This window comes from Pseudorca crassidens, chromosome 19 (assembly GCF_039906515.1).
Source record: "Pseudorca crassidens isolate mPseCra1 chromosome 19, mPseCra1.hap1, whole genome shotgun sequence".
Lineage (NCBI taxonomy): Eukaryota > Metazoa > Chordata > Mammalia > Artiodactyla > Delphinidae > Pseudorca > Pseudorca crassidens.
Window position 1 is genome coordinate 20,869,308 of NC_090314.1, and position 24,650 is coordinate 20,893,957.

Consider the following 24,650-nt stretch of genomic DNA (forward strand, 5'->3'; position numbering starts at 1 on the left):
GCAATGACAAACTGGAAACAGAAATTTAAAACCAAAACCATACACAACTTCAAAACGAAAAATACTTAGATATAAATATAACAAAATGTGTGTAAGACCTGTAAGCTGAAAACTATGAAATGTTGATGAAAGGAATCCAATGAACATGCTGATGACAGGAATAAAAGAAAATCTAAATACACAGAGAGGAATAATGTGTTCATGGTTTGGAAAACTCAATATTGTTGAATACTGCCAATTTCCCCCAAATCGATCTATAGATTTAATGCAATCCCAACCAAAGTCCCAGCAGAATTTTTGGTAGATATCAACGAGCTGATTCTAAAATGTATATGGAAAGGCAAAGGAAGCAGAGTAGCCAAAACAATTTGGAAAAGAACAAAGTTGGAGGACTCACAGTAGCTGATTTTCTTACTATAAAGCTACAATAATCAAGACAATGTAATTGTCAAAAGGATTGTCAAAGGGACAAAAACATAGATCAGTGGGAAGAGAATGGAGAGTCAGATATAGTCTCACACAAATATGACCGATTGATTTTTCACAAAGATGCAAAGGCAGTTCAATGGAGAAAGGATACTTTGGACATTTGGGTAACTCAGAACATTTGGACATCCACATGCCAAAAGAAATAAACATTGACCTAAATCTCACACCTCATGAAAAATTAATTCAAAATGGGTCATAGATCTAAATGTAAAATGTAAAACCATAAAACTTTTAGAAGAAAATACAGGAGAAAATCTCTGTGACCTTGGATTGGGCAAAGATTTCTTAGAAATGACACCAAAAGCACAACTCATAAAAGACAAAAAAAAAACCTGTTAAACTAAACTTCATAAAATTTAGAACTTTTCTCTAAGAAAGACATTGGTAGGAGAATGGAAAGACTGCCCACAGACTGGGAGAAAATATTTGCAGAGATATATCTGATAAAGGACCTGTGTCCAGAATATATAAAGAACTCTTAAAACTCAACAACAAGAGAGCAAACAAGTCAACTTAAAATGGGCAAAAGATGTGAAGTCACTTCACCAAAGAAGACCTATAGGTGGCAAATAGGTGCTCAACATCACTAGGCACTACAGAAATCAAATTAAGACTGTAACAAGATATCACCACAAGCCTATCAGAATGGCCAAAATAAAAACAAAGAAGAAGAACAACAACAAAAGTGACAATGCCAAAGAGGACGTAGAACAATCAACTCTCACACATTGTTGGTGGGAATGTAAAATGGTATGATCGCTGGGAAAGCAGTTCGGCAGTTACTCAAAAAGTTAAACATAGAATTACCACATGAACCAGAAATCTCGGTCTTAGGCATTTATCCCAGAGAAATAAAAATTTATGTTCACACAAAAACTTACGCATGAATGTTTACAGCAGCTCTATTCATAACTGCCCCAAACTGGAAAGCACCAGGATATCCATCAATAGGTGAATAAGCAAACTGTGATACATCTATACAATGGAATGTTATTCAGCAATAAAAAGGAATGAACTAATAATACAAATCATTGATATGCATCACTACGGTTTATTTTCAAAGGCATTACGCTGAGTGAAAGCAGCCAGTCTCAGAAGGTTACCTACTACACGACTCCATTTATGTGATATTCTAGAATATAGCTGTCAGGGACTGGGGTCAGGGGGAGTCTGATACAAAGGAGTTTTTTGGGGGTAATGGAATGACTCTGTATCCTCATTGTGGTGGTGGTTACAGAAATCTGTGCATGTATTAAGACGCACAGACCTGTATACAATCACCACTACCAAAAGCCAATTTTATTTATTTATACGCAAATTAAAAAAATATAGCTCCTTGGTTATCTTGATCCCTAGATCTACCTTGGTCAATAAAGCAGAAACCCGAGTGATTTCTTGTGCAGTGGTTTGTTCTTCTCTTGCAGAAAATACCAAAGTGCCACCTCCTGGCTGCCACAGGTGCTGTCAGTCTGGCAATCAGCATTGACAGGATACCCACTGGGGGCAATGCAGAGTACCAGGCAGCCTGGGGGTGGGGATGGAAGTACCAAAGATGCAGAAGGTATAATCTCTGTTCTAGGGGGATTCATGATCCAGTTGGATGAGTGGAAGAGACAAATACCCAACAACTGAAGAACATTTTAACAGTTCATACGTTTGGAAGATCATTTAGTCTCATGCCCATATATTACAGATAAGAAAACTGAGGCTCAAAGAAGTTAGCTGATTTGCAGACCCTGAAACTGGAACTCAGGCCTGCAGACTGACCCAGACCCATGTTCTTTCTATCACAGTAGGCTTTTCCAAATAACATGTACAAATGAACATAAGCTGTAAAAATAAGTATCCCTAAATGTCACATAAATAAATTTTCATAGGAGGTGAGTTCTTGGGTTGATTTTAAAGAATACCAGGGTCAGCGCTCAATGGAGAGAAGGGAAAATATTCAAGGAGTTGGAAATCATTTCACAAACCTACGTTAGATCATGGGTTTTCTGAGGCCATGGATAAGAGAATGTATCAATCTTTCTGACACTTAGATGATTTTTTTTTTTGTTTTTTGGTTTGGTTTGGTGTACACTGGCTTTTTTTAAAGTTCCTTTTAAAAATATTTTATTGAAGTATAGTTGATTTACAGTGTTGTGTCAATTTCTGCTGTACAGCAAAGTGAGTCAGTTATATATATATATATACTCTTTTTCATTTCTTTTCCATTATGGTTTATCACAGGATATTGAATATAGTTCCCTGTGCTATACAGTAGAACTTGTTGTTTATCCATCCTATATATACTAGTGTGCATCTGCTAACCCCAAACTCCCAATCCTTCCCTCCCCCACCCCCAGATGACTTTTATATGAGTAAATTAAAAATATCATTTTCGTTTAAAAAAACATGTTACGTCTATGATCCTTCTCTCTCATTTATTTTATATACAAAATTCAAAATGAAATTTATGTAGCACTTCACAGGAGAGCTTGATTAAAGCCTAATAAAATGAGAATTCTAACAGCACTAACTCCGCCTGCATATCCCAGGAACATTAGCTGCAGGGGTCCGGGGAGAGGGACCGATTCAGCAGTGAATGCTGAAACCATCCAGATAGAAGGTCCCTTCCTGGATGCTGTCGGGCTACAGCAGAGGCGCCTATGACTTTTCTCAGCCACCTTCCCACCTCGGGGTGTGGAATTCCCTTCCTGCCCTTCCCTATTCCGCCCTGCCTGAGTGGCTTCACCTGGATGGGCATAGGAATTCTTCATGTGTGCTCTCAGTCCTATGCGCATGCCAGAGTCCCAGCAGAAAAGAGGGAAAACAGCACCTACTTTCCTCTGCTGCACAGATAATGAAAGATTAAGATCCTGTTGTCACCAAGGCAGGACAGACAGCATCCAGGATGTCTCTTGTGTTCTGGGAGACAGGATGCTAGATGGGAAAAAGCAGTGGAGTAAGGGATGGCCTGCGTGTTCATCTCAATTCAACCGTGTGAGCCTGAGCGAATCATTTAATTTTGGGGGACGCCATCTGTCTCCTTTTCTGCAAAATAAGGATCCTACTAGGTGCCTCATCTACCTCATAAGATTGTGGCAAGGATCAAATAGGAGCAACTCAGAGGCATAAAAAGATAAATAAGCAAAACCCCCTGCCTTCAAGGGTCTTTACACTCTAAGAGAAGAGATGCCAGCGAAATCTGAAAATCTTTACACAAGTACCATGCCAAGGGAGGTACTGTATGCAAATACATTAGTTAGGGAAGGGATCCTACCTCAGTTATCTTCGGGCAGCCAGAACACACAAGTTCTCTGAACAAAAGTGAAACTCCTTATCAGGGCTTCTTCCCCCTACTAGTTGCCTTCTTATTTTTCATAATCTGTGAGATCTCTATGCTATGATAAATCTAAACCTTCCTCTTCTTTGGTTTTGAAGCTTTGAGCAGGGCAGATACAATCTCTGATGCTAATCTAACTCAATTCTCCTAGACCCTCCTCCTATGGAGGATCAAACAGTGAACATAACCAGACAAGTAAAAAGAACGTTATAACTTTCTAATTGTTAGTAAAAAGAGAATAAATAAAACTTGAACATAGCAACTAGAAAAGAAGAGAAGGAAACAGCACAGAAGTATTAAAAATGGAAAGCGTTCAAATAACACAATCAAATTTAAGAAAACAAAATTTGTCCGTTTCTATAAGAAATGTGAATGGGATACAATTCTTTTATTGGAGGAAAACGGGTCACGGATTAGGTCAAAAAAGAAATTTAACTATACTCTGTTTATAAAAGATGCGTCTAAAACAAAAAGACACAGAACAAAAATGAAAGGATGGACAAAGACGTACCAGAAAGAAACTAGGGATGGGAATAGTAATAACAGACAAAGCAAAATCCAAGGCAAAAAACAAAACTTTTTCGTTTTATATTGACAAAAATACAGCAAAAAATGAAAACCACCTTCTCCATGCACTGAATAACATGGTACTGAAACATACAAAGCAAAAATTATTCTTATACAAAAGAAATGGACCAAGTTGTGATTTTAGTGGACGACCCAGTGGTTGGCAGTTCAAGCAGGCAAAAAGCAAATGAGTGTGGAGAGTGGCTGAATAGTCAACGTATTTGATTATCAGTTACATGGAATTTTTACACACATGTATTGTGGTCCCCGAAACACTTACACATATGTATTATGTATTGGGCCAAAAGTAACGTTCCTCTCCCCAATTACAAAAAGTAGGATATGCACTGACCCTGATCACAGTGCAGTAAAACTAGAAATTATATAAAGGTTAACAACACAACCTTATCACTGAGAATTTTTTAAAAGAAGTATCTCTTTAGGCAACTCTTGGATTATAGTTGCAACTACAGACAATGAAGAAGTTAATGAGAAAGAGAATTTTACATCAAAATTCATGGATGCAGCCAAAGCTACATTCAAAGGAAAACACATTGCCTTAAATACTTTTGTTATTAAATAAGAAATAAAGGAAGTAAATGAAATACCAAAAACCTAGAGAAAGAGCAAAAGAAATCTATCAAGGTAAAAATTAGTGAAGATAAAATCAGAAATCGATGACTGAGAAAAACAATATAGATGATAAACCCAAGAGCTGGTTCTTTGAAAAGACCACTAAAGAACCAAACCCTTGTCAGGGTTTAATCAGGAAAAAACAAGGCAAAAACACAGATCTCTAACATGAGGAATGAGAAAGAGATTTAAGAAAAGGTGTGATGTCTTTGGAAATTATGAGAATAACATCTGTAATTTCCTATTAGTAAGTTAAGTATTTGTGAAATGCATGCTTTTACAGGAAAATACAAATTACTAAAAATTGCCTCAAAGAAAGATGAAATAATCAGAATCAATTCATAACTAGGGGAATTTTTTTTTATGTTGGCAGAAAACACTCTCCTAAATGTTCCTGGGCACAGATGATGGTAGTATAGGCCATCAAGTCCCAGGTAATTCCTACGCTACGGAAAATGCTCTAGAACATAAACAGACACCATCCCGACTCATTTCATTGAATCCTGGTAGCAAAACTTGATGAAGATCTCTTTCACACACACACACACCTAGAGACCAGTCTCACAAGGACAGACACAAATATTCAAAATAATTAACAAACTCAATTCAGCAGGCTAATACGCCATGACCATGAGGGCACGGTTCACAAGTATAAGGATGGTTCATTAATAAGAAATGCATCCATATCGCTCAGCTGATTAATAGGTCACATTTATGCGTCATCTGTGTGTTTGTCCCACTAGAATTATCTCCTTGCTTGACAGCTTTCACTTTTTCAAGGCAAGTATGAAGTTGTGTCCTTGTACTGTTTTTATTTTACAGTATTCCACGGTATATAAAACAGTATCTCGGGGCTTCCCTGGTGGTTGGGAGTCCACCTGCCGATGCAGGGGACATGGGTTCGTGCCCCAGTCTGGGAAGATCCCACGTGCCGCGGAGCGGCTGGGCCCGTGAGCCATGGCCGCTGAGCCTGCGCGCCCGGAGCCTGTGCTCCACAACGGGAGAGGCCACAGCAGTGAGAGGCCTACGTACCGCAAAAAAAAAATAAAAAATAAAAAATAAATAAATAAAAATAAAACAGTATCTCTCTCCATAGAAAGTTGGTAAATACTCAAATGTATTTATTATCATATCAACCCTATAATATTAGTTTTAACTTTTTTCTAACCACTGGTAATCTTTGGCAGCAAAGCATTGTGGATAAAGGAGAGAATAGACTTCCTCCCCTGTAGAAAAGTTATTACTGGACTAGAAACAAGTATCATGACTGAGCATGGAGACTTTGGCCTGGATCTTTTAATACAATTTTTAAATGACAGAGACTAAGTATGTTAATAGATACTGTCTATCTTTTACTATTTTTATAAATAGCAGGTAAGAAAAGAATTAACTGGAAATTAAAACATATGACCCTCTTCACACCAAAATACTCCATACATCTTGACCCATCAGTCAAATAGGATTTTAAAAATTGAGGTACAAATTATGTACAGTAAAATTCACAGACTTTTAAGTGTTTAGGTGGATGAGTTTTGACACCCAAATCAAGATACAGAACATTACCAACATGCCAGAGAGTTTCCTCTGAATGTTCTTTTTTAAGACTTAGCTCTATATTTGTAAGTCAAATTGGCTTACTTAGCTTTTGAGAGCTAAAAAGATTAGCTCATTACTTGGACCTAGAAAGCCAGAGGTCCACGATAGTAAGAACAAACTCACAAAATACTGAATTTTCTCTTTATCTTTTCTCTGTTTTCATGAATTGTACCATTAGGATTATGAGAATTTTACAAAGAAAATAGTTAATCTTTGAAGGTGACAAACCAGACAAATGCTATAATGGTAATCTTAAAGGAACTATTTAAAATATGATAATAATAGAATATAGGTTTATTCAAATTGCTTGAAATAGGTGGTTTGGAATTTAAACTATTTTTTGGTGGCCTATATATTATTCTCATAGTAAGAGTCATTGCAACAGAATTTAACTTCATTTGATTTCTCTTAATGACAGATAATCCTTGGTTTCTAATCTCCAGTTTTCAATAATTAAAAAAAATTATGTTGAGGCTATAAACCCACAGTTGTTGGATTAGGTTCAGCCTAACTTTGTAGGACAAGAACAGGGACAGGGTTAATACTTCCCCGAAGTCCACTGTAACCACAAGTCATTTTGCTTGCTGTCTTTTTTTAAAACATATATTCACTCTTGTAAAAATTCTTTTACGTCATTACAGAGTATTGAGAAGAGTTCCCTGTGCTATACAGTAGGTCCTTATTAGTTATCTATTTTATATATAGTAGTATGCATATGTCAATCCCAATCTCCTAATTTCCTCCCCTCTTTCCCCCTGGTAACCATAAGTTTGTGTTCTACATCTGTGACTCTATTTCTGTACTGTAGATAAGTTCATTTGTACCATTTTTTTAGATTCCACATATAAGCGATATGATATTTTTCTGTCTGACTTACTTCACTCAGTGTGACAATCCATGTTGCTGCAAATGACATTATTTCATTCTTTTTTATGGCTGAGTAATATTCCATTGTAGATATGTACCACATCTTCTTTATCCATTCATCTGTCGATGGACATTTAAGTTGCTTCCGTGTTTTGGCTACTGTAAATAGTGCTGCAGTGAGCATTGTGGTGCAAGTCTCTTTTCAAATTGTGCTTGCTGTCTCTTTTGCTTCATATTCTATCTTTATTTCTCTGTCTGCATCTGTACGTGTGTGCACAAGCTTTGTCACTGAAAACTGTGGGGCCTCAAAATGCTAGCAGTAAATTCCAGGATCCCAAACAACAATTTCAAAAAAACTGAAGACTTCTGGAGAATGTGAGAATCACGAGAAGAGGCCCTGATACTTTATGACAAAATTCTCTAATAATGGAATAGGCCACGAGCCCTTGAGCTCTTGTGACTTTGAAAAGAGTTAATCTTTTATAATGGTGATCAACTCCTTTAAAGCCATCCAGGTCTGACCAGGGAGGAGAATGCATGCCTTTTTACAGGGCTTCCTGGCTAGTTTTCACTCTGGGGCCTTCTTGTTCCAGACTTACTCCCAGGAAGCAGCTACTCCATGTCTTCTTGAGTGGCGGGATCTCTTCTCTTCCGTGGTTAGTGCTCTCTGCAAACACCTCCAAGGGACTTCACTAACTTGGGGCTGCCCCCCACCCCAATCAGGGATGTGCTTAAAACACAAAGAGCTTTCATAAAATTGTAGGAAAATCATTTAGTTTCTTCAGGTATCTGCTTGTATTGTGATATATACACTTGGCCTTTGGGATTTTCTATTCCCTACTTCAGTTCTTTGGTTTGACGGCAGAGTTATAATATTTATGCTCTTTTGATCTCAATTAACAAATTGATTTGGCTGCTCGACGATGGAGAACATACTGTTCATTCTGTTTTCCATTCAGAAGCTTGGAAGACAGATGTTCCGACTTTCTGTAGGATGCCTGGTGATTTTATTTCTTGCTTTGTCTCTCTGTTCTCTGTTCATCTGTCTCTCCCGACCTCCCTTCTCCTCTCCCTTTCCCTCTTTCTTCCTCCTTCTCTTCCTCTCTCTCCTTGGCCCAACTAGCTATAAATCAGAGATCTTAGCGAAGCAGATCTGTCATAGAAATAATGCAGAGTTTGGGATAAATAAGAGTTTATCCCTCATCATTTGGAAGCAATGCTTGTGCCCTGAGCCACTATATAGGGGGTGGCTCTATCCTGAGGTCACTGTGCCGTGAGGATCTCAAGCCTCTCAAGGGTTGACCCTCCGGTCAGCAGTCCTGGTACGAGCCCTCCCAGCCCCAGCGCCAGAAGAGTGAGCATATGAGGGCCCCAATGATCCCAGGCCTCGGTTGTTGAGTAACTTCCAGCTTTCGTGTCTTCCCAACCACAGCCCTAGGTATTGTGGAACAAAGGTGAACTGGCCCCATTGTGCCCTTTCCAAATTCCTGACCCGTGGAATCCATGATCCTAATAAAATGGTGGTACACGACTATATTCAAAATAGATAACCAACAAGGACCTACTGTACAGCACAGGGAACTGGGCTCAGTATTCTGCAATAACCTAAATGGGAAAAGAATCTGAAAAAGAAAGGATACTTGTATGGGTGTAACTGAATCACTTTGCTGTACACCTGTAACTAACACATCATTGAATCAACTCTACTCCAAAACAAAATAAAAATTAAAAAAAATAATAAAATGGTCATTTATTTTACTCCACTAAGTCTGGGGTGGTTGGGTACACAGCGATAGTGGATTGGAATCAAAATTTGGAAGCAGCGAGGTGCTACTGGAACACAATACTAAAACAGTTGACACTGGCTTTGGGAAGTGGGTGGCAGCTGGAAGAGCCTTGAGGAGCCTGCTGGTGGAATCACGATGGGCTTTAAGGAGGTAGTCACAAGGGCCTGAAGGGAAGCAAGGAAAATATTATTTCAAGCTTGAGGAAAGGGGACCCTTGATACAAAGTGGCAGGAAATTTGACAACACTGTTGACTATGGGAAGGTAGAAAACAGAAAACGTCCCTAACAAATTCAATGATCTAGATAAGGATTTCTAGACAGGACACTGGAAATGCCATCTGGCTGCTTCTTGCTGTCTATGAAAACATGTGAGAGGAGAGAGATGATCTTAATACAGAACGGTTCAGCTTTCAGGCAAAATTTAGAGAAAATATAAAGCAGCCGGCACTTGCTGGGTTTGAAAATAAAACTGTTTCTTATTCCCAGCTTCTCCAGATGGCAAATGATTCTCAAATTGGGAAACGGTTTCAGGGCAATGATCAAGTCCAGAGCGGGACTGTAAAATCCTCTGTCAAAACCTCAGAACGATCTAAGGCAGTGTTGCATAGAAACTTCCAGGCAGATTAAAGATCTCCAGGGCGTGCCTTTCTCTATTAAACAATGCGGCTCTTAAGAGTCTTAGGGACCTTGTCCCATAGTAGCTCATAAGGAGCCCCAGGTACAGGACAGCTTATCTTGCAGAGGTTTGTGGGTGTGGTGTTAGTGGATTATAAACTGATGCACAGTTAAGTCCACCAAGATTTCAAAGGAATTGTATCAGGTTGGACTGAAAGGGACAGAGACATTGCAAAATGTGCAGAGGCTTTTGGACCCCCAACCTTTGATGGGCAGGAAGCAGACCAAGAAGGCTGCTTAGTTTCAAACACAGATGGCCCTTGACTATTAGGTGCCTCCCATTTCCCATCTCTTGGAATGGGGAGTGTCTAGTGGGGTATCCCATCCCTGTGTCACCATTGTATGTTGGGTATGTGGGGCAGATAACTTGTCCTTTTAAGGACCTGAGTTTCACAGGTCTTCAGATTGAAGGAACTCTAGTTGAGGAACTGCATCTAAACTGACTTACATGATGAGATCCCGGACCACAACCCTGAACCTGATGACATCAGGGGATGAGACTTTGGGGCATCTTGGGTGGGGGTGAGTATATTTTGAATGTCAGAGTAATGAAAATAATTTTTGATGAAGGGGTAGACTGTGGAGGGTTTAAAATTTGTTCATAAATCCTTTGACATTCCTCTCATTGAGAGATGGGGGTCTCTGTTCCCTCCCCTTGAATCTGGGCTGATCATAGTACTTGCTTCTAACCAATAAAATGCAAAGAGGTGATGCTGTGTGACTTCCGAGGTTAGGTCATAGAAAGGGGGTGCAGCTTCTGCCTCGTTCTCTGGGACGCTCATGCTCTGAGCCCTAGGCCCCCCGTAAGAAGCCTGATTACCCTGCGGCCACCATGCCATAAGGAAGCCAAGAATCTCCGAAAGGGCTCATAAGGCTCTCCAGACAGTAGCCCCGGTCTTCAAGTCCTCCCAGCCCAGGTAGGTGTCAGTCATCTGAGTGAATGAGCCTTCAAATGATTCCAGCTCTCAGCCCTTGAGTCACCCCCCAACCTTCCAGTCTCCTCAGCTGAGGCCCCAGGTATTGCAGAGCAGAGACAAGCCATCTGCTTTGCCCTTTCTGAATTCCTGACCCAAAAGAACCTATGACTGGGCTTCCCTGGTGGCGCAGTGGTTGAGAGTCCGCCTGCCGATGCAGGGGACGCGGGTTCGTGCCCCGGTCCGGGAAGATCCCACATGCCGCGGAGCGGCTGGGCCCGTGAGCCATGGCCGCTGAGCCTGCGCGTCCGGAGCCTGTGCTCTGCAACGGGAGAGGCCGCAACAGTGAGAGGCCCGCGTACCGCAAAAAAAAAAAAACAACAAAAAAAGAACCTATGACCATAATAAAAAGGAGGTGGCTGTAAGTTTGGGGTAAACTGTTATGCAGCAATAGTGACCAGAAAATAGAGAAATCCTAATTTTGTAAATGTGTCATGGAAAGAATGCATAGTTCAGGATAACTAAGAGTTTATGCCTTTACAAACAAAAATCACTTTCAAGAAAACATTTAAAAAAATTTTACCATGTTGGAAGAACATGTAAGAACACACTCTTTTTCAGAAATATTTTCCAGCTTCATTAAACATTATAAAATTATTCTTTTACTTTCTTAAGGATTCAGAGTTGTCATGGTGAACAGTAATTAGTAAATGTGCTTTAAAACAGATGCACATTCAGGGCTACTGGCGTTCCTATGACCATACCCCCCGGACCACATGTTCCAAAAATCATGCCTGTGTGTGTAAAGCACATGACATTCTAATGGTGAAACAGACCCTTTTCTACAAAATACATGCCATGAGCAGTAACAAAAAAATTGTCTGAAAGCCAGTTTAATCAACTTTAGGCACAAGCACTTAGTTATAAGCCTGGTACTACTGATCAATATTATTCAGGTCAATGAAAATCACTGTAATCAACTGACAAAAGGGCTAAGTTTCTACTATTTATCAATAAGGCCTTTCAACCCTTGATTTTAACAGCTTCATGAAAGCAACTCAGAAAAACTCCTCAATAAACTTCCAGTATCAACCCATCTAACTGCACTGAATAACTGACATCTCCATATTCAACTCCAATTTCTTCCAAATATTCCTCATCCTGACAGGGATTAAGGGCACCATCAAGAAGAAAATTTACAACCTAGATAACGTTCGCATCACAAATGAACTTTGTACTTTACGATACAAATTCCTTTAGAGAATTTAGGAATTTAGGAACCTGGGCCTGCCATAGCCTCCTTTCTTAATTTAAACGTTTGAGTCATTTTTCCCTTTTGGTGCAAGTACCTCATTTGTGGCGCGCAAGTTTGACTTTTTCATATTTAGATTAAGTGTGTCAAATTCCTTACTAGAAAGGGGGTTAGAACCTGCCAGTTCGTGGGTATCAGCCACATGGCTAATTGTTTTCTTTTCGCTAAAAATCTCAGACAGGCCTACTGGAGGTCTCTCTCCTAGATTATTGGCAGTTTGAGTTCCAGGGTTTGTCTTGCAGCTCGGTATTCAGTAGTTTCTTGAAAAATTGAACTTTAATTCCAAAAAGACTGCTCTGAGGAGACAGCTCAAGAAATCACTCCAACAAGTTTTTAATACCAAGCCATCTAGTAGAACTAAACTAAATCTCCTCAGAGCCCTCCTGTACTTTCAGTTTTCATACATTGCAACCATCAGTATGCCTGCCTGCGAGGGACGGACTCCCTTTTAATTACTGCTGCAGATTTATCGCCGTGGGCTGGGGACCAGATCATCGGATTCATCACAAGGGTGTATGAAGCAAGATAAATGGCCCAAGAGGGCCCTTCTTTAGAAAGAGCATGCAACATTCAGTACACAAACTCCATCACGTCTATTCTGACTATGCAAAAGTTGTAAAATTTCTCCACTTATAGTCTCTTTATCCCCTATGGTTCATTTAGGCCAACGTTCTCAACCCCGGCTGCATGGTAGAATCAGTGGGGCCACTCTGATTTAGTTGGTCTTGGATGGGGCTGGGCATCTATAGTTTTTAGAACCTCCCCAAGTGATTCTAATCACACGTGACCATTGATTTAGGTGAAACCATTACATAACTTCATCTTAGACAGTCGAATTATCATTTTACAGAGCTAATTGTTTTACTAATCAAGTTTTCTATGATTTTGAATTTATTTTCTTTTCTCTCTTAAAATACCAACTTAAGTTACTTTCCTTATTGGTCTTTTCATTGAATTTTTTTTTAACCTTACAAATTAATGATCCTCTCAATGCAGAGATTATTCCCTCAAAATTTTAGGTTTCCTTTCCTTATGTTTGTCAGCAAGTTGAATCCATGTAGACTAGTTTTGCTCTATTTTAGGGATGAAGAGTGACTTTTGATCACATCCTGGCCATTCTGGGTATTATGTTATGAGACCCTGGATTTAATGTAAATCTTTTACTCTGTCAGGCTTCTGCTAAAAAGGGACCAGTAGGGGAAGGAGGCACTGATGCTTTACTGCAGGGTGGGAGTCCAGGCCCCACGTGGGCTCCCCAATACCACCCTGCTGGGGAGTATGAGAGGCACCTTAGAGCCACCAGGAGCGGGTGGAAAGCTAGCCCCTCCCCTGACCTCCCCTGACTCTATGGAGAGGGGAAGGGGCACCACCCTTTCCCTGGGTGGGGGGGTGCAAGTCCAGGCTCCCTTTGGGCCTCTTTGATGCCACCCCAGTGGGGACGGGGAAGGGTACCTCTTCACTTCAGGCAAGGGTAGGGGTCCAGGCTTTCCATGAGGCCTTTGCTGATGGAAGTTAGGGGGGCCTGCAAACCTCCTAGGTGTTTTTCCAGAGAATGTTTGTTGTCAAATAGGCTGCCCACTTCCTGGTCCTTTGGCAAGAGAGAGCAAGCTTTTCTTGTCTGTGTCCATCTGGATAGGGGGCTTCTCCAGCAATGCAGTCTGGGATGTACAGAGACAAAAAGAAATCCCAAGGAGCTCACTGCCATGTTGCTTTTCAAGTCTTAAAGTCCAGAGCTCGTTCACTTTCTCTCCACCTTTCAGAGTCTTCTTAACGTTTGTTTTATATGATGATGTCCAGGGTTTTTAGCTGTATTTAGCGAGGACGATAGGGAGAAACACATCTATTCTATCTTGTCCAGAACTGGAAGTTCCAACTCTCTGTTCTAGATCACGCACGCGGATGCATTAGAAAGCGTGGCTTTCTCTTTAGTGAGCTCATGGTGCAGCTGGGCAGCCAAGAGGCATATATTGCAGGAGTGGACAATGCGGGCCTAGCGGGAGAGGGGGCTGCAAGCTTCCCTCTCCTTAAGATACTGGTAATTCTCAAATGTGAACGTCAGCTTAGACACTTCTTGCAGTGCCAGATGGGTATTTGGCCCGTCTGGGGAAAACTCAGACAGGGGTCCCATGGAGGGCCCATGGGGACCACATATTTGACTTAACCAAGATGAAACTCATTACCCTGCCTTAACCACTGTGTTTCTTGGGGCCCTGTTTCAATTTAGCACCACCAGTGGCACCGTGTCCCAAGCCCCAAAGCGTATTTACTGGATGGTAGTTATTTCACCAGCCACTTCCCAGTTCGTCCAAACTTGGTAACGTTGTCAGGATTGGCTTCCTAAACGACCAACCTCTGCAGGCCTCTTAAAATCTGTCGCTCTGCGTTGCCAAAAGCAGTCATTCACAAATCCCTTTAAGAATCTCAAAAAAGCCCCAGGTACTCTGTACAGAAAAGTGCACAAGTGTTTGTATATACTTATGACTCCCTGAAACTCTTCCTTGTCTGAGAAACCATGTCCACCCTTCCTCCATACTCTCTCAGCAATTCATGCTGCTCTGTTGTAGCGCGTGAGGAGTTGTCCTGTGGTGATGTCTGTATCTGTTTGCCTCACCCACTAAACAATAAGCAGAGGCAGTCTCTTCCCTCTTTCTTTCTAGCACCTAGCACAGGGCTGCAGTACCGCAGCAGGCAGCAGATGATCACAATTTATTGCATGTGTGGAGGACAAAAAGTGAAAGGTATAGATGAGGTCGAAGGGCACTCTGCTCAGGAAACTCCGATGGTTCCCACGTGTTCCTCTTTATCAAAGCCCTACCCTTCATCGTAGCCTTAAAAGCCCTATTCTCCTGGTAATTTCCCCTTTCTCTCCTCACCCTCTCTGGATGCTCTTATCCACACTCACGGTTTAAGCTACCACCCACTCGTGGCTTCCAAATCTGTCTCTATTCTGGATTGTTCTCTAGACAGTTAATCGTCTAGCGGGCCTCTCCATTTTTCCTCAGACTCCTCAAATGAAATCCATTTAGGACTGAATTTATTTCCACCCTCTCCTACCACATCTCTGCTTCCCCCCCCCCCCACATTTCCCGTCTTGGTGAGTAACCATCACCGCCTACCCAAGTTGTTCAAGAAAGAAACCTATGAGTCTAGACCCTTTCCTCTCGATGCCCAAGGCCTTCTACCACTTAAATAGCTCTTGAATCCAGATCCCCTGACCCCTTTAAATATCCTTGCTTGAGTTTAGGCCCTTGTAATTTCTTTTTTTTAAAAATATATATTTTAAAGTTTATTTATTATATTTTTATTTATTATTTTTGGCTGCGTTGGGTCTTCACTGCTGTGCGTGCGCTTTCTCTAGCTGCGGCGAGTGGGGGCGACTCTTCGTTGCAGTGCGCGGGCCTCTCATCGCGGTGGCCTCTCCTGCTGCGGAGCACGGGCTCCAATCGCGCAGGCTTCAGTAGTTGTGGCTTGAGGGCTCAGTAGTTGTGGCTCGCAGGCTTCAGAGCACAGGCTCAGTAGTTGTGGCGCACGGGCTGAGTTGCTCCGCGGCATGTGGGATATTCCCGGACCGGGGCTCGAACCCGTGTCCCCTGCATTGGCAGGCAGATTCTCAACCACTGTGCCACCAGGGAAGCCCAGGCCCTTGTAATTTCTTAACAGGATTATAGCAGCAGCCTCTGAACTGCTTTCCCTGTCACCAGTCCTGACCCCTCCAGTGCATTCATCAATACCCATTTATTAAGCACCTACTATATGGCCACAGCCCTTCTCTCATGGAGTCTGTATTTTAATAGGGAGTAGGGGGAGCCAGAGCGTAAACAACTGTATAAGGTGACAGTGGTGACAGGGTCTATGAGGAGGAATATAGCAGCAGTACAAAGGTGTAGAGAGGGATAGGATGGATGCTTCTAGACAACCCGTTGGAGGTTATTCTGGGCAGAGAGCTGAATGAAGTGAGGGAGCCAGGCAGTTATCTGGGAGGAGAACACTCCAGGCAGAAGGACAAGCAAGAGGACAGAATAAACAGTGAGGATGCTGAGGGCTGACTTTATCCCACCCCTCTGCTGTCCACAGGCACTGGGACTGCCGGTCTGCAAGGGGTTTAAGAGCTGATAATTACTGAGCATTTTACTATGTGACAAGGACTATGCTAAGGACTTCACATGCATTACTGCAGACTTGTTTACATGCATCTCATTTCAGGCCTCAACACTCCACTGGGGTGGGTGCTATTGTTAAAATGGGGCATAAATGCAACGACTACCCACATGCTTCCACATATCCTAAGGCCTGTGTTTGCCAGACACGGCCCACCAGGATGTGACTCTCCTTTTGTCCTTTACCATTTACAGCGTAATAGTCTTTAAATGCAACATGAGATATTTTTACAATTCAACAGGCTTCGTGAAATGGTAAGGGATGGAGGAGAAGGGGAGTAAGGGCAGACACGGGAGGAGCCTTCCTATGGAGCAAAGTGACTGTTCCGTGCACAGAAGCCAAAGAAGTAAGCTAGCAACGTCAGGAGAAGGGATCCTGAACTTGTCCACTCCACCTACCCTGCCTGATGCATCTCCATCCCCGACACGTTGTAAAGACGCCTTTATTTAGATATAGTTCCAATAAAATAAAGTCTTTTTTTCGGTCTGTTATGTCAGAAAATCAGATTCTCCCTGTAGTGCATTAGAACTCTGCTATAATAATTCAGTGTAAAGAACGTTTGCTCTGAACCTCAACCAGTAACAAAGAACTAAGCTCATTTATTTAATACCTAAGAGTTCAGGACCAGTGCAGGACTGCCTCCCAGTGATGTGGGGAGGATCAAGTGAGACAGTGTATGGTGACGTCCATCACAAGGGATGAAAGTCAGCAAACATAAAGTGATTATCTCTACTACTCTTGTTGAAGGAAGATCTGCCGATGAGACCGTCTGCAAACATGAAACCATAGTCAGTACCTTCAAGAAGATTTAATTTTTGATACAGATCACAGGTTCCCAAGGCTTTCCAGAAAACACACACACTCTCTCCCTGTCACACTCCCACGGATGTGTGCATGTGCCCATGTGCTTGCACGCACACGCAAACACACACACACACACACACACACACACACACACACACAGAGGTGAGAAAAATCTAATGGCAGAACTGAATCTGGGGGCAAGTCCAACTTTCAACAGATGATTCCAAGAAATAGCTAGAACGACAAAAGTGAATAAATTTGGTTAACAGAATAGTTAGATCAGTGGACTGCCTCCCTGGTTGCACACTAGGGAGCTTTAAAACATGCTGGTGCCTACCCACAGAGACTCAATTTCATTGGTCTGGGATGTGGCCTGGGTATCAGAATTTTTAAAAAACTCCCCAAGCTATTCCAATGTGCGGCCAAGGTTGAGAACCCCCGAGTTAGAAGCTACAAACATTTTTGATTTGGGCTTGAAAAGCGGAAACTAAATGAAATCAAATTCAAATCTCCTAAGTATCAGGTTAGCAGTGAAAGCACCATATTTTTTTCTGGCCTGAGACTATGGTACCTTTTCCTACATGTTTATTCTCGGAAAAGACAGGATTGCAATTAAGAGAGAAACAGCTGTGCAAATGGAAGTACAATGTGGCAGCTCGATTCCAAGTGCTGTTTTTTTTTCTCCAAAGGAAATGAAGCGAAAGTTTTGCTTTTCCTTTTTCTTTTTGTACCCTAATGCACCACACCTTGAGAGTCCTTGACAGGTAGAACAGGGCTGGTACACAAGCTCTTGTCTTGATTATGTCATTTCCTGCGGGATCCCCAAGGCCTACAAGTCACTTATCCTCAAAAGGTTACGATGAAATATTTTAGGAAGCAATTAATATTGTAAGAAAGACCTAAATAAACAAGGAGAATGGGGGGAGAGAAAAAAAGAGAGAGCATCACACTCAACTAAGCCAGAAGATGCTTGGCATTATGGCTCACTAGGGCTTTTGGGCTCTGGTGTCTGAAAATCTGTACTGAAATCCTACACTAGTGACCAATACCTCTGGGAATTGTAACGGTTAGAGACGACTGCTTATGGTAAACGGTACTAAGCAAATCCAGTTATAATGTCGAAAGTCAGGGCTTTGGGGCAGGAGGTAAACTCCATTTTCATCAGTCCTGTACTTGGAAACTCAAGTGATTCATCGATAAATGATACTTAACTTCCTGCACAGAATTCTTATAAAGATGGAGACACAGTATATTCAAATCTCCTAATAGGTGGCGCAGTGGTTAAGAATCCGCCTGCCAATGCAGGGGACACGGGTTCGAGCCCTGGTCCAGGAAGATCCCACATCCCATATGCCGCAAAGCAACTAAGCCCGTGCGCCACATCTACTGAGCCTGCGCTCTAGAGCCCAAGAGCCACAACTACTGAAGCCCGTGCGCCTAGAGCCTGTGCTCCGCAACAAGAGAAGCCACCGCAATGAGAAGCCCGCGCACCGCAACAAAGAGTAGCTGCCTGTGCGCAGCAACAAAGACCCAACACAGCCAAAAATTAATAAATTAATTAATTAATTTATAAGAGAAAAAAATCTCCTAATAAATGCCTGACACTGGGCATGCGACTAATGTTAGTTCTATTTCTTTCCTCTTCTTAAAATAGGATCTGAGTTGTATGCGTTATTCATCATAAAATGGGAGGCGGTGATAGGAGGTTACCATCAGGGTTGCGATTCTGAGGGCTCCAGGGTCTAACGGAAGCCAGGTGCCACTGCCTGTGAGCTTTGTGACCTAGGGCCATTCCTTTACGTTGCTGAGCGACAGTTTCCCCTGGAGAGGAAGGTACAGTCATCTGTACCTATACAGCTGCCACAGGCCTGTGTCGGGCGGGCTGGTTTGCTTCTCTGCCTCTCCCGCGGGCCTGTGGGCAGACTGAGTGACAGACTATTCCACTGCTAGTGCCTGGCAAATGCACAGCACGTAGTAGGTGTTCAAAAATGCTGACTGCGGAAAAGAGAGCTCTCATAAGACAGTTGTGTAAAAGGAAACCTATTACTGCAAGGTTAGTGACGTCTGTTTCTGCAAATGCAGAGATCTTTTATGTGCACGCCTCCAGTCAGGGCTTTGTTTTAAAAGGATCTTGTTTCTAGCAATCTGACCTCTGGATAAATGAGGTGGTGTCATACTAATTTTCTTATGCTTTATTTTTAAAAAGGCTTTGTGTTTCTTTAAAGAGATAGCTTTTCAAAGGAGTCATACATTGGTTCTAATGATTGTTGCTTTCAAACCCCGCTTTGATACATCTTTTACATTTGCAATTGAATTTCCACGCACAGTACTAATCAAAATGGACGCTACCTCCTGTCCCAAAGCACTGACTTCTGACACTGTAAGTCAGTTTGCTCATTTAGTATGGCTTAGCATTAAGTGGCGGTCTCTAACCGGTACAACAAAAGGCATTTACTTCCAAACACATGTCAGGAAAACAATCAATTTCAGGTTAGCTCTGAAATTCTGACTTTTTTCTCTTATTTAAAAAAAAAATGAGGTAACACGGCTAGATGTCACATTTCTTAGAAGTATTTTAAAACCATGTGGCTCACTCAAATCCAATCATAAAATAATGGAGTGCTAAAAGAAATTACAAGGACAGTGGACCATTTCACTGGCACAGCATCAGAGCAAGAAAAGATTCCCTAACATCTTTATCTTTTAAAATTCTTCTTTAATATAGACATTGCTTTTTTTCTAAGAACGGAGGTTTCCAAATACCCAATTTTGCTAAGCAATGCTCTTTGTTGTAACAGGCAAAAATATAAACGTTTGCACAAGATATTCAAAATAATACAGCTTGCAGGAAGTGCCGAGAATTAATTAGGAAGGTAGTAAGCTTGCTACCCAAATAAATAAATTAACCCGAGTGCACTCAGTGTCTGACATTAAGGGGTTATATACTTTCCATTAAAGAGGACTAATAAATATAGTTTAAAGGCTCGAGGGAGGAGTGAGAGAGGAGAAGGCTGGCGCGCACCAGCTCAGGCGGTGCCAGACGTCAGCTGACTGCCTCCATTGAGATTACCATGGAAACACCTTCTCCTGGGACAATGCCACGAGGGCAGGGTGCTTTAGCAATGGTGATGGGGAGCAAAGCCAGCAGGCGGATGGATTTTTAGCAGGATTCAGCCCTGTAACATATTACAAGGACAATCTATCTTCCAAATGAAACAGTGTCTTTCTAGCCAGTCACTGTCAGATAGAGTAATAAAGCATGATGCCTGGCAGAATTACAATCCATTTACCTCTGCAAAACAGTCGCACCCTTTCAGATAATCGTCTCTCTTCTCCCGCCCGCCCGCTTGCTTCGTATTCTCCATAGAACTAAAGGAGGTATTTGTGTAAATTAACTGGCTGCTTCCTTAGCCATCAAGCCCATACTGATAAAAAGGGACTATATCAAATAGCATTCAAGGGCAGATTCAAGTATTTTTCAAACCAACCCATCAACTGTGGGCAAAACCAACACAGTTCCCCCAACAAAAGGGTGAGAGGAGCTCCAGCTGAGGTCAGGTTAAATGTTTCAGTTTATGCGGTCTCCCTCGAAACCGGTGAACAGATTTCATGTTTACGCAAATTAAACTCAGTCTTGGCAATCAGCTCCCTGAGTGCCGGCTGGGGAGAGGCCATGCCCACAGGAACTCGAAAGGCAGGGGCACCACTGCATTGATTCGAGCAATGTGCCACAGCCATGGGGTGCAATTTTCCCCACTGATTTATAGTGATCTCTAGGATGACACACGGAGTTAAAGAGGCTGTGACCAGAGTTTTGCACATAACGTGGCTAATTGTATGGGCTACTTCTTGCCTTTGTTCTCTGCGTCAAGCTACAGCTACCACGAGTCTCCCTGCTTTGCGAAACATTTGGATTCTGATCCCACTGCCCCCGACCCTGTATAAATTTTAAACTTTCTTGAAAACTGTTTTGGAATTAATGCTTTATTTCGATATTACCATTTACAGATATAGTGTCGAGAGTGACTCAAGGGGGATGACACTAATTTGACAATAACACCGATTCCTAACCTAACTAACTATGAAGCATTTGTCCCTAGAAAGTCACGCTGTAGTTAATAAAGGGGTCACCTGTAACTTGAGTGTTTCGTCCTCAGGTTGCTGTGTACAGTTAGTTGACCATGCCATTTGTGAGGGTATTCTCAAAAACCTTTCACGGTTTCCCATTTTTATCTCTCCTGTGAAGAGTGACTGGAACCATGGCTAAATGATAAATTGATTGCAGAATTTTTGCTAATGGAAGGGAAAAACAAGGTCTCAAATTTATCTTTTAATTATATTTTGCTTAGGCTTATGGCAAGATCAGTCATTAACTCCTGAACACAAACCAACTGACCACAGAGAGGGGAGAGATGATTCTTGTAACTAAAGATTGACTGAGACCCCAGTGTGGGCTGGGTTATATAATTTAGGGTAATAGAAAAATACGTGAGGGCTTCCCTGGTGGCGCAGTGGTTGAGAGTCCACCTGCCGATGCAGGGGACGCGGGTTCGTGCCCCAGTCCGGGACGTGCCCCACTCCACGTGCCGTGGAGCAGCTGGGCCCGTGAGCCATGGCCACTGAGCCTGTGTGTCCGGAGCCTGTGCTCCGCAACGGGAGAGGCCATAACAGTGAGAGGCCCGCGTACTGCACAAAAACAAAAAACAAACAAAAAAAAACTGGTAATAGCAGACGCTGGTGAGGATAAGAAGCAACAGAACTCTCGATCGTTGCTGGCGGGACTGCAGAAATGATAGTCACTTTGGAAGACAGTTTGGCAGTTCTTATAAAGCCAAATTTGGCCTTATCACAGGAGCTAAAACTGCACTTGAAGGTATTTACCCAAATGATTTGAAAACTCACGTCCATACGAAAACCTGCCTGTGAATGTTTCTAGCAGCTGTATTCACAATTGCCCAAAACTGGAAGCAACCAAGATGTTTCAATAGGCAAATGGATACACAAACTACGGCACATCCATACAATGGACTATTATTCAGCAATAAAAAGAATAAGCTATCAGGTCACAAAAAGGCATATAAAAGCCTTAAATATTTACTGCTAACTGAAAGAAGCCAGAATGAAAACGCTACATACTGTATGATTCCAACTATATGATATTCTAGAAAAGGCACCACTATAGAGACAGTAAAATGATTAGTGGTTGCCAGAGGTTTGGGGAAGAGAGAGAATAATTGTAGAAACACATAAGAAGTATCCAGGTTTTCCTCCCTGGCTGCCTGAGGATCAACCACCATTAGGAATGACACAGTAACTATCTAGACCAGGAAGTTCATGACCAACCAACTATGGAAACAAATGGTCACGGATGTCCTTCATCCTGGAAAGGCAACAGTATCTAAGAAATTTGGGAAAGACCAGACAAAATGTACAAGACTACACTAGGTGTCATCTTTGTGTTTGGATTCGGAACCATTTCGGTGGTGGCAAGATAAATGGCTTTGGTGTGATTTACGATTCCTCGGACGATGCAAAGAAAAATAAAGCCATACACAGACTTGCAAGACACGGCCTGTATGAGAAGAAAAAGACTTCAAGAAAACAGTGAAAGGAACACAAGAACAGAATGAACAAAGTCAGGGGAACTGTAAAGGTCACTGATGGTGCTGACAGAAAGGAGTAAAGATTATGCAGTGACTTTATCTGATGTAACTGTGCAGATTTTAAAAGAGGATTCATAAACTGTGAAAACTTAAAAAAAAAGAACTATCAAACAGCAAAGCAGTGGAAGAATTTTGTTATAAAAAGAGACTGGGAAAAGAAACTGAAAATAACAGGTATTGTTACTGATGGGCAACTTATTAATAGGTAAATACCTGATGGCAATATTTATCTTAGTTTTTTATGCTAAATTCTAATTGTTCACAGGAAAACATGGGATCTGTTCCACAAGCAGTTAGAAATTTAGGCTACAGTGAGGGCAACATAATAATAGCTTGGCTACAATGAAACATTTTCCAAAGGTGATCCACAAGGCAGAGTTTGCTGTATGTGTGCCTTCTTCGTTGAGATGCAAGGTATAATCTGAAGTATGTAGAAGTGTACTATTGAAACAAAATTAACACCTCCTGATTTAACTTCCAGTTTATAGGAAATACAGGGACTAGGAGAGTAAGTTACATGAACCATGAGGAAACAATCAGACAAATCCAGACGAGGTCAGTGCTGGACTCTTTAAAAACTCAATGTCAGACTTGAGGATACGGGGAGGGGGAAGGGTAAGCTGGGATGAAGTGAGAGAGTGGCATGGACATATATACACTACCAAACGTAAAATAGATAGCTAGTGGGAAGCAGCTGCATAGCACAGGGAGATCAGCCCGGTGCTTTGTGACCACCTAGAGGGGTGGGATAGGGAGGGTGAGAGGGAGGGAGACGCAAGAGGGAAGAGATGTGGGGATAGATGTATATGTATAACTGATTCACTTTGTTATAGAGCAGAAACTAACACACCATTGTAAAGCAATTATACTCCAATAAAGATGTTTAAAAAATACATAAATAAATAGGGTTTCCCTGGTGGCACAGTGGTTGAGAGTCCGCCTGCCGATGCAGGGGACACGGGTTCGTGCCCCGGTCCGGGAAGATCCCACATGCCGCAGGGCGGCTGGGCCCGTGAGCCATGGCCGCTGAGGCTGTGCGTCCGGAGCCTGTGCTCCCCAACGGGAGAGGCCATAACAGTGAGAGGCCTGCGTACCGCAAAATAAATAAATAAATAAATAAATAAATAAATAATAAATAAATAAAAGTATTGTCCCTTAAAAAAAACCAAAAAACAACTCAACATCATACATACCAAGTGTTAGTGAGGATGTGGAGAAACCAGAAGTCTCATACTGAAGGGAATGTAAAATGGAGCCTCCACTTTGGAAAACAGTTTGCTAGTTTCTTACAAAGTTAAACAAATGCCATATGGAATAATTCCATTCATGCATAGCCACCCATGAGAAATGAAAACACGCGGCCATGTAAAGTCTTGTATGAGAACATACGTAGCAGCCCAATGTCCATCAGCTGGTGACTAGAGAAATGAAATATAGCAGATGCACGCAATGGAATACTACTCAGCAGTGAAACGAAAGGACCAATGATATATGGAACACGGACGAACCTCAAAAACATTATGCTGAGTAAAGGAAGCCAGACACAAAACAATACCTACTGTTTAATTCTGTGTGCATGAAATTTCTAGAAAAGGTAAAAGTATAGAGACAGAAAGATCAGTGATTATCTAGGGCTGACGTTGGGAGTGGGGATTTACTGCAAATGAGCATGAGAGAACTTTCTGGAGTGACGGAAATGTTCCAAAACTGGAATTATGTCCTGTTTGTACAACTGCATAAGCTTACTAAAAGTAACTGAACTGTAGCTTACAATGGGTGAATTTTGGGGTAAGTACTCTAAATGTATTAGTTTGCCAGGGCTGCCATAACAAAGTACCAGACTAGGTAGCTTAAACAACA

General features: G+C 41.9%; 1 protein-coding gene and 1 pseudogene across 3 annotated transcripts in view; one reads left to right on the forward strand and one right to left on the reverse strand.

The window, feature by feature from the left end:
* MYO1D (myosin ID) overlaps positions 1-24,650 on the reverse strand; it is a 346,572-nt gene that overhangs the window by 107,691 nt on the left and 214,231 nt on the right. The gene's annotated exons all lie outside the window — the stretch shown is intronic.
* LOC137212521 (small ribosomal subunit protein eS24 pseudogene) lies at positions 5,639-22,810 on the forward strand (annotated as a pseudogene).